General features: G+C 42.9%; 1 protein-coding gene across 4 annotated transcripts in view; it reads right to left on the reverse strand.

Annotated features, from left to right (window-relative positions):
• CHST8 (carbohydrate sulfotransferase 8) overlaps positions 1–10,638 on the reverse strand; it is a 180,798-nt gene that overhangs the window by 150,016 nt on the left and 20,144 nt on the right. The gene's annotated exons all lie outside the window — the stretch shown is intronic.

The following is a 10,638-nucleotide window of genomic DNA, read 5'->3' on the forward strand; positions in this document are numbered from 1 at the left end:
TCTGTAAAAGGTACCAATAGTATTGGGATTTGATTGCAGACAGTGTTTTGTGCCTAATCTTTCTGTGCAATTTCCACTGAGAGCCATCCCACATAAATATTTTTATTAAGCTATCCAAATTTAAAATCAAGACCTTAAAAATAAAATAGTTACTGACCTTTCAGCTCATTTATAATTGAAATCTGTTCTAATGTTGTTCACATAAATAATAGATAGCTGTTTTCACAGATCAATGCCTTCGCTCGCTTTATAAGAAACATTTTGAAGTAAAATTACTGTGCCTTTAAGTTTAATAGGAAAATTTGATGTGTTAGCAACTATGGGCTGATCTCTGTACATTTTTCAACTGTAAATTTCACTTTAAAATACAAACAATTATTAATATTGATTTGGACTAAAATAATATTGAATTTCAATATATTTTTGGCTCTTTTATGAATTACCCTGCACAGTCAGTATGATTATGATGAAAGAGTATTTGCACGCTCAATTTCTTTTCAGCAAGAAACCTTGAAGAGTGCTAGTTGTGTTCAGGCTGATAATGATAAACACATACATTCAAGGAAAATCACACTACCTTAAAAATCTCAACTGATGCATAATAAATTAATATTTCATCCTATATATGCAGTTCTTTTATCAAGCTAGCTGAACTTTCATTATTAACAAATACCGAGCATTTAGTTAGAATGCAGCTCACTGCCTGAGCTCTGTTTTGGTTGTGCATCGCATGCAATTACAAAATGATGTCAATCCATCACTGCAATTTCCTGCAACTAAGCAAAGAGATGAATATATTCATGTCCTAGGATGCTGTAAAACACCAATATATTTAAGTGCCATTAAACCCATGTTTCTGTGCTGTGGTTGGAATAAACATTTCATAGCTCTGGCGATAGAGGGATTTGAGTTTTTCTTCTGATCTGAGCTCTAATTTCAAGGCCAGTTTGCTAATTGCTTGCTCAGGTACCCCAGCAGCTCTGCAGAGGCCTCACCTCTTGGACAGCCCTTCCCCACGGCCATGGCTGTGGCCAGCAGGGTCACTCCCACCGTGTCCTTGTCACACCCACAGCAGTGGTGGCAGGGGGGTCTCTGAGAGCCCGCGATGCGTGGGCAGAATCATCTTGAAAACAGCAACTCCGTTCCCCAGGGAAAGCAGGTGTATTGAACTAGGACAAAATGTCAAAGTGACATTTTTGTAGAAATAGATTTTCAGAAAAATTTAATTTCTTGGGCCCTGAAGTAGTGTTTTCATTGTGTGTGGCTGCTATACCTTGGAGAGCTGTGCAGCAAGCCTGGGAACTGGCAAAGGTTCACCAGGAAAGTGGAGGGCTCTGATCCTCCCCAGTTTGTCCTGCTCCTCTCCCTGTGCAGCTGGCACATGCCAGGAGGACAGAGAGCTGGGGACTGCTCACCTCCAGCAGCCTGCCTGGGAGGCAGCTGTTGAACTCACTTTTTGCTCAAAGTGGGACTGGGGAGCATGTAGCAGGCAGCAGCTGGGCCAGCCTTTGTTTTGATTCTTCCAGGGAAAAATATATTTTTAAAAATTTTTCTTTTTTTCACATAGAAAACACCGGTTGTGCGAAAAGGGCATTTTCTTTGCTGAAAAACCTTCTGCTGGAGAATTCCCCAACCAGCTCTTTTTCTGGAACTTACTCCCACAGACTGAAAATAACCCAAACTTGGTACCTTTCCAGTCATGTTGCAAAAGCTAATGTTTTGCTAGAGTCCCTGGAGACAACAGAGTTCTGCTACTTATATTAGGAAAGGGGTAGTAGCAGCTAGCAAGTACCTGCATGAAAGATTTGAATGCTGCTGGCCCTTAATTCAATCACAGGTAATGAAAGATTAATAATAAAGCACTTAACCTTAAATAGTGTTGTAATTACTTTGATTATGGAATAAAAACCAGAAAGCATTTATGACATTTACTATTTTTAAACCTCATTATTTTCGAGAGTGTCATTCAAGAATTTTGAACACTTGAAATTAGAAAAACATAAAAATGAAATGCCACTGATTTTTCTTTACCCGACTCAGGTGCTCTCTAGTGTGATTTCTCCCTTCTATGGGTAGAGCAGTAGGTAGGTGACAGAAAGTACCCTTGAGTTTCCCCATTTGAGAGGTAATCTTGTTTCATCATTTTATGCTCAGATGCTCACAAAAGTGCAGTCACCTCTCTGTTGTTTTATATTGTGTTTATATATTTTTGTGGTTTTGATTACAGCAAGTAAATTTTCTTGGCCAGAATGGCTTTTTAACAAAATGATACCTTTTTCAAAATGTATTGTTAGGTCATAATTTTGTGATGTAAGGGATGCTTTCCTTGACAAAGATAAATTTGGTGTCCTATATTGCCAAAATTAATATTGTGAATATCACTATAATTTACATACATATATGTTGCATGGTAAATACATTGATGCAAAACACTCTTAAGGACACCAAAATGTGTTGATACAAAACCCTCTTAAGGGCGCCAGCCTCCAGGAAAAAACATGGAGCTGTATCATGCTGCCACACTAACTGCACACCATAAAACCTCTCAGCAGAGAGAAGTCTGGTTTTTAAGAAGGAAGAGTATTCTTCCTTAAATTTCCAATAGTTTGATCCAGATCCAGCCCAGCCACTCCACACCTTTTAGCTAGACTAAGTTAAGATACACACCAGATTTTGTGTTTTCTGATGTCAGCAAGAGCGGCTGACAGAGCCAATTCTGCACAGCCTGACACCGGGTTTGGTTTAAAGAGGAGCCAGCGTGAGGGAGGGGCTGCTGACAACAGCACACCTGAGCTTTACTGGGATGTATTTCCCAAGGAAGTCCTCTCTCTGGCCTCCAGTTCACTGAAAGCAACTTCTGTCTCCTTAGTAACTTCCTTTTCAGACCGATGCCTCTATTCATCCTGGCAAGATGAAAACATCCGGAGCCTGAAATCTTTACCTTTTCTGTTCTGCTGCCTCAGCAGATGACACTGCATGGTTGTGTGACTCCAATAGGAGAAAAACAGTGTAGGAATTGAGGAAAATACACTTTTTAAAGTCAACAGGCTGCACATTATTACTACTCCACTTGCAATTAGCAGTGTGTGGGCTGATCACTAGCACTAAGCTGTGGCTAAAATGAAAATTTCACTGTGATGCTCTGGGTGTCACATCTTGCTGTAAAAGTTTAAATTAACAAACGGCAGAAGCCAGCAGAGGAACTCCTGTGGTTCCAGATAGGAATGTTGCAGCTCTGCAGCCCTCTTCAGGGCTAACAGTGACTAGAGTTTATGTACATGCACCACACGGAAAACGACAGCTTTGCCCAAATACTGTCTTGCTGTGTGTGCTTAAGAGTGGCTGGACCAGCATCAGATCCCCAAAATACTCAGCTGGAACAGGAATGTTAAGTGCACTATTTTAGATTTTATTCTGGCTTTTCCCAGCTTCCAGTCTCTTACTTTTTCTTCCAAATTGTTTATTGAATCAAATTTTATTGATTGTTCCTACAGGTGAATTTTGCACTCTTTTAAAGTAGCATAATGACTGTATTATTGCTAAATGTTGACTGGGACCTGACACCGCTTCAAACCCTTAGTTCTGGTTTAAACACACTTCCAGTACACACTTCCAGTACACACTGTGTGGCAAGAACACTTTAGAGCCTCTTCCCCACATAACTAAACTGTAACTACAAAATCATAATTGTGTGTAAAATATTGGAGATCAGTAAAACGAAGTGAATCGAGAGCACTGAGACTAACATAAGCAAATTGTGCATCTTATGGCTAATGGTTGTGATGCATTTGTGTTTCAAGGACCTGCTCAAACATAAAAAGAGCTATTTTGGTTCGAACCATTAGTGCTACCTTCTTTGTCACCTCCATTTATATTTTATCCATCTTGCTTCATCCTTCTTTTTTCTCTTCTGTATATTGAGCAACTGTTCAGGTGTTTAATGTCAAAGCCATTAAAGGGATAACCCAGGGGACATAGGAGACAATGCAAACAGCAAGTGTAGGTAGTGAGCAGCAGCTGTGTGGTGGAGGAATTCTCAAGCTGAGTGTGTAGATGGGCTATTTCTAAACTTTTCTGAAAATTATCTAAAAAAAGCAGCCTTATTGTCATAGCCTTATTTATCTGTAGCGCTATGCAGGACCTCAAACAAAAAATTAGGAGGCTATTGTTCAGGAAAATAAACAACTCCCCAAACTGAAGACCTATCTGATGTGTTGAAATGCTTGAGCCATGTCAGCAGCATCACCTGACCCTCCCTTCTGCAGCTCTTCCCAATTTATGGAAGGAAAACATGAGGTTGGGTAAACAGATCCCTTACTACTAAATGTGGCTTATATTACACACTGCTCACCACTGACTGAACCAGTCAGTTCTAATGATCAACACTGTCTCTTCCCCTCACACTAAAACAACTGAACCCAAACAACCTTATCAGAGAACACACAAGCTTGCAAATGAGATGCTGAAGCACAGGGTAGCACAGAGTGCAACTAGAGCGTGGTCCTCTCTGAACTGGCCCCTTGTTGTTTGGCTGAGGTGCCTGGGAATAACCGGAGGCTGCACCTCGCAGAATGAGAAGAAAAGGACTAGCAACTGTTTTCTTGTGCCTCTGTGCCTCTTGTGCCTGTGGATTTGCTGCCCTTCCAAATGTTATGACTAATGCATAAAGCATTGCTCCTCTCCAGACACTCAACTTTGCGCTAGCTCAAGACTAAAAAAAAAAGCCATGAATCTGTCTGTTGCTGCAGGTCTCCAGGCGTGTAACCTTTACTGTATATGCCATGCTGGCATTCGCTGTCTCGCCTGCGCTGTTTATCAGCCTCCCTTACTTGCTGCCAGTACTGCAGTCTTGCAATCTCCGAGAGCCTTCTGTATTTACTCTTTGCCGTCCTCCCTCATAACTACTAAATTAAATGGGAAAAAGATCTCTTGGCGAAACAGTCCAAAAGAGCCTAGGCAATATTTTGTGCTGAATTTCTCTCCTTGGACCTTTATATATCATTGGTGTATCTTGCAAGACACCTCTGGGGTTTTGAAACTAATTTTCCATCATCATTAGTGAGAAACCTATCCTCAGCTTCTTTTCATTAATGTCTAACACAAGACTGAGAAGAAGTTCTGAATGTGTACATTCTTTTTAACTTGATGATGCCATATGCAAATAATTAAACAACGCACAGAAGCAACGGTTAAAAATACTACAAAACTTCCTCATTAAACTAAGCAATTATCTGCCAGGAGAGAGACATCTGAACCCTCTCCCTCCACACATGTGATAAAATCTCCACATCTTGCAGCTGTTTAATTTTTCCCCAGGAGGAGAAAAAAATCGCATTTAATTGCCATCAAGGGTGAGGACAACATGGTGGGTGCATAGATGGTGACATTCAGTTTGTATCCATCAGTGAGGTGGCTGTGACTCACATGATCTGTCTGGATATTGCATGCAAGGGCACATGAAAATTCAGTGGAAACATTAATTGATTTCCAGCTATGTCATGTGCTACTGTGCAAAAAAACGTTTCCTGAAACTCTAGGGCAATGATTTGCTGTCTGGTGGTGATTCAACTCAAGAAGTTAATACTTGGAGCCATCTCATCCTGCGTGCTGCATGACATTGGCATAGTGTCTTTGAGCTGTCTTCTCACTATACTTTGGGTAGTGAAGTGAGCTGAGGAAACGGATTCAGCTAAGGAACAGTGCACCAAACCAGAATGGCACCAAAGGAAAGTCATATTCATGGAGATACATATATTTTCAAAGCACTAAACCAGATTAAATGCCTCCATGTTCTGTTCTTACAGTACAGTTTATCTATCTAATCACCTGCACCGTTCCTGTCATTGTAATAGCTGAGATTTTCACAATCTGTAGCTGTGAAAACAATGCTGTTGCTGCCTTTTACAGACGTAAAGCTGTGGCAGAGGAAACTGAAGAACTTGCCTACAGAAGTGGAAAATTTATAGACAAAAAGAGGATGAGTTTGGACCTTCCACACTTCAGGTTAGTTTTCCAGCTACTGAATCATCCTCCTTTTCCTTAGGTACTGGAGAATAGTGAAAAAAGTAGAATGTTTATTTTTGTGTAAGAAAATTTGAATATGCAAATTGGAAAATGGGAATAGATTTTTTTTTAAACTTACGACCAGAAGGTGTTTAAATCTGCCAAGAACTTCAGTCAAGCAACTGTTTTGTGCTAGCTGGGATGTAAGTTACTGGTTTCAGCAAATACACAGATAATTAACTGAAACTCCTTTTGTTCTAGCCGACAACATAAAAGCAATGAGAGAAAGGAAAAAAATCATAGGGGAGTTCTGTGGCATCTTGCAAGGTTACCAGTGCAAGATACATAGAATTACACTGATGAGCTTTTACAGTGCTAATGAGGGGATGTCAGACTGACACCACCAAAATCTGATAGTTTTGCTGAAAAGGAACAATATGAGAAGAAGCAGCAACAATTCCCTTTTAGGAACTAGTGAACAGTTGTGAAGGGAAGGCCACAGACACAGAGTCCCTCTTCCCCTTTCAGCAGTGGCATGGCCTGCAGCACTGGGACCATGAGGTGGCCAAGGCAGCTGCTTCTCAGGGGTCACCAAGGCTGTGGCACAGAAAAGCAGTTTGCCTGTAGGGAAGGGGATCTAAGCTGGATAACTGCTATATATAGCACTGTGTTATCATTACATATTACCTGCAATATATGACACATAATAATTATATATTACATGCAATGTATAGCAAGAATATCTCTGACTTCCCTGTGGAATGTCCCTGCAGGTGTAAATGTGTGGGGAGGGTCTCTGGTCACTGAGGACTATGAGGTGAAGGGTCTTACCAACTTGCAAACTCCTCTTTTCCTTCCTCCCTCCAACAGTTGTAATGGATTACTAAAACACAGTATTAGTTTATTGCAATAGTGAAACTTGTGATCAGCAAGATGTGAATAAATGAGGAATCTCCCAGAAAGTAAGAAGTATCTTAACCCAGCTTCTCCTGAGATCACATTGAACCATATTAGGTTATTAGTAAAATTGTCATTGTCCTTATAGTAATGACAAAGTCAAAAGACATTACTTTAAGAAGAAGTTTTATAACAGAAGAAGCAGTGGCCGGTCTGTGAGGTGCTCAGCAACCCTTTCAGGTGAGATCCTGAGAGGTGTTTCATGTTTAGGAGGGTAAGCACTGCAGAATAGACATAGTGCTGAAACTCCTGGAGAGGGCTGGGAGGTGGATGTAAGGTGTGTTTAACAGGCAGCAGCAAAAATACAAAACCACCTCTGGCAAAGGAACTTGCTGAGTTATCTTGCTGCAGCCTTGTTTGCCAAAGAAGTTGTCTGTAAACCCTGCCATCATTAAAATTCTTCACGGTGATAACAGCACTTTCCCCAGAACACTTTGTTGAAGCTTGCAAATGGAATTATCTGCTATGACTGCTCTTTTGAGCAGTGTAAATCTTCAACAACAAGCCTAAATAAACCTGTGATATACAGTGCATGGAACACCTATTTTTATAAATATCTCTGCAGAGGAATGCTACAGATAGGAAGAATAAATTACAAGCAAGAGTATGGCAATTTAAAACATGCTCTAACCCCATTTGCTCCTTGGCACTGCTCTACATTAACTTAGCTCCAGCTCCTGCAAAGGCAAAAGTCACAGATTTTATTTACATAACTCATAGTTTCTAAATAAGAAACAATAAAGAAGTGAAGCTTTGCAGGAAAAAAACACATAAAGTATGAACAAGAAATACTACTTTAGCCTCTGTGGTCAGAAAGATACAGGTGTTGGGAGCAATATGCCATTTTAACAGAGATACAAACATTATGATCCAACTGTAGTACAAATGCCAGGCTCCCTGCTGGGAAAATCATATCTCTTTTCAGGTGAGGGACAACAAATGACTCTCTGGTGCCTTGTTAAGAGCCCAGTGCTCGGCACCTCACCATGCACAGGACAGCTGCCTTTCTGCTTTGGGCTATGGCTGCTGCTCAGAGATCTGAAATTACTTCCCTGAACTTGGGTGTAAGCCTAGGCATGAAGTACTTCTTAATCTAATCCTAAACCACTACTGCATGTAAATGTCCAGAGCTGAACTGGAAAAAAGAAAATGTTTAGCAATGGCCCTTTAAGCACACTAGGTCTTATACTTTACAGCCTCAGCTCAGTGAAATCTGGGCTGTTTAGAAAGGACCGGAAAGTTTTGCCATGTCCCATTGCTGAAACTCAGAAGACTCTGCTTCATCGTGCAGCATGTACAGGAACTGAAAATTAGCGTTTCTCTTCCATTTCACCCCAGCCATGCTGCTCATTCTGGTGAGTTCTAGGATGAACCAATTTGGGCAGGCAAAAGAACCTATAAAGTTGGCCTGGGATAATGATAGTCTGGGTGTCTTCTTATAGAGCAGGTGACAAAAATAACAGATCTTATCCAGAAGGAAAAGTTGCATTATGCTGTCTAAAGGATAATAACTATAACTCAGCAGTGATGCTGCTGCACTGAGTTAGCCAGTATAACTTGCTGTGCTCTGCTATTGTACCTGGAAATAGGTGCAGAGCTGGTATGATCAATCCAGTCATGTGCCACAGAACTCTTATCATTTTCTACCTGTCTGGGAGATGACTTTTGTCACCCTGGTTATATAACTCCTATGCAGTTACTGTGCCTGCTAGATGTGCTTCTGGCAAGGGAAAACACACATATCTTTAGGCATTGGCCATGCTGAAGGATTATTGGGATGAAATATAGAATTATTTTCCAGGATCTCCTTCTACTCGCAGCAAATAAGCAGTACCTACGGATGTTTTAATTTTTCACACTGTACTGCTGTCCTGTGAGGCCCAGGCTTTGTAACTACTGTCAACTCAAACGTCAGTTGGTATTTATTACACCAGAACCCGAGCAAGGAATTCCTAAAGACCTTAAGGAAAGCAGGTTTAGTTTCTCATGCTCAAGAGAGATTTTGGAATCATTCCAAGTGAAGCAAGAAGATAGAATAAAAAAATTTAACTTTCAATGAGCCGTATCTGCACACACACATTCCCTGTGCTAGAAGGACGTTTGAAGCAGATGGGATGCGACCAACCCCAAATTTCCAGAGATGTAGCAGAGCTCTGACTCTTGTATGCAATTCAGGGCTATGGCAATAATACTTGTATTGTATTCTCAGTTAAATTGCATTTCCCAGAGACCTGCTCCGATGGGCACCAGCGAAATGCCACCTGAGGGAGAGCAGGTGAAACGCATTCAGGTCCTACGAGCAGCTGGTAGGTATTGCTATTACCGAGAGCACTCGGGGTCCCTGCAAGGGCCGGGGTGAGCGGATCCTTCTTGTCGCTGCAGCCCGTTCGGAGCGGCCTCAGCTGCTGCCGAGGCTCGGGCAGGGCCGGCGGCACGGCCGGGGGGGCGCGGCGGGGGCGGCTGAGGGCCCGGGCCGGGCCGGGCAGGCACGGGGGCCGGGGCCGGGGGCAGGCACGGGGGCCGGGGCCGGGGGCAGGCACGGGGGCCGGGGGAGGCACACACAAATGGGCTGTGGGCAGGCACACACACACACACGGGCTGTGGGCAGGCACACACACACACGGGCTGTGGGCAGGCACACACACACGGGGGCCGGGGCAGGCACACACACACACACGGGCTGTGGGCAGGCACGGGGGCCGGGGCAGGCACACACACACACGGGCTGTGGGCAGGCACGGGGACCGGGGCAGGCACGGGGGCCGGGGCAGGCACACACACATGGACTGCGGGCAGGGGTATCTGCTGCAGGAACCCCGTGGTAACAAGCAGCTGCACAACCTGGTAACAGCAGAAGCACCGAGGCGGAAGGCTGAGATTGCAAAAAGTGAACCCCAGGTAGGGGAATAGTGCCTGGACAGTAAAGCTCGTGAGGGAAGAAAGACTTAGGGGGATGCCCAAAGTAGAAGAGACTCCAGTGGTAGGAAGAGAAGGGGACAGAAAGCTGTGGATATTGTATCCTGGCTGTGTCCCGCGCAGACAATCCGTTCTAGCCCCTGTTCTCTCTCTGTGCGCGGCGAGGCACAGGGCGCTGCAGCGCCGGGCACGGCCAGCCCCTGCTCACCGCCGGCCGTCTCCTGGAACAGCCTGGAGCCTTTTGGACTGACGGGTGTGTGACACACTGACTCTGTAGAACTCTGCTAGAAGGGCATACCCGAGCAGGAGTCAATAACACAGCCCCAACACAATTGCCTCTTGTGTGGGAGGCTCTTGAATCCTTCCCAGTATTTATAAAATGTGTACAAATTAATGCATTCATTGCTAATAATGAAACAACCATATGAAAAACTTTAAACTAAATACTTGAAAGAGTACTAAGCCTACTACCAGAATGAAGTCTAAGGGTTTTCAGCAGCAAAGTGCAGCAGAAAATTGTGGCTGAAAGGAACAGATTTTTAAAATGAATGTTTTCAGTGTGCTGAACTAAAATATAATTTAAACACATACAGAAGACATATAGACTGGCTTTCAGCAACACAACCCCCTGAAACACCTATACAAGTAACCTTGTTTTGGATCATCAAGGCTTATTCTATTTATTAAATCAATAAGTGTAAAGCTATAGACCCTTTTAGTTATCAACCTTTTCCAAATTAATATCCCAAGCATTTCTAATCA

Source organism: Lonchura striata, chromosome 11 (genome assembly GCF_050655825.1).
Source record: "Lonchura striata isolate lonStrDom1 chromosome 11, ASM5065582v1, whole genome shotgun sequence".
Taxonomy (NCBI): domain Eukaryota; kingdom Metazoa; phylum Chordata; class Aves; order Passeriformes; family Estrildidae; genus Lonchura; species Lonchura striata.